A 418-nucleotide genomic window follows, 5' to 3' on the forward strand; every position below is an offset into this window, starting at 1 on the left:
AAGTCTTTACATTAGTCTCTATAAGTAGTGCATGGATCAATGCTGCTGGCACCATTGCAGCCAGACCTGAACAAGCTCCAAGAAACAGAGCTAACACCAACATGTGCTGGCAGCCCACCCCACCATCTCCCTAGAGCACCCAACACCTTTGCAGCACCCTGGAGCAGCGTTTGCCATGGCCAGGAGGCTTCCCCTGCCCGCCTGCTGAGCTGGGGAGCAAAACTTACCAATGACCCTTCATCTGAGTCAGGAGCCGGAGCTTCGCTGCTGAGATTTTGGGGATGGGAGAGGGGATGGGGATGGATGAGGGGTTATGGGAACAGGGAGAGGCAAGGAGGGGAGGCACACACCAAAAAACTTAACATTTGAAAGGAAAAACAACGAAAGAAGGAGAAGCAAGCCCGGGGAGGCAGAGCAC

This window comes from Nestor notabilis, unplaced genomic scaffold, assembly GCF_000696875.1.
Source record: "Nestor notabilis isolate BGI_N333 unplaced genomic scaffold, ASM69687v1 scaffold23442, whole genome shotgun sequence".
Taxonomy (NCBI): domain Eukaryota; kingdom Metazoa; phylum Chordata; class Aves; order Psittaciformes; family Psittacidae; genus Nestor; species Nestor notabilis.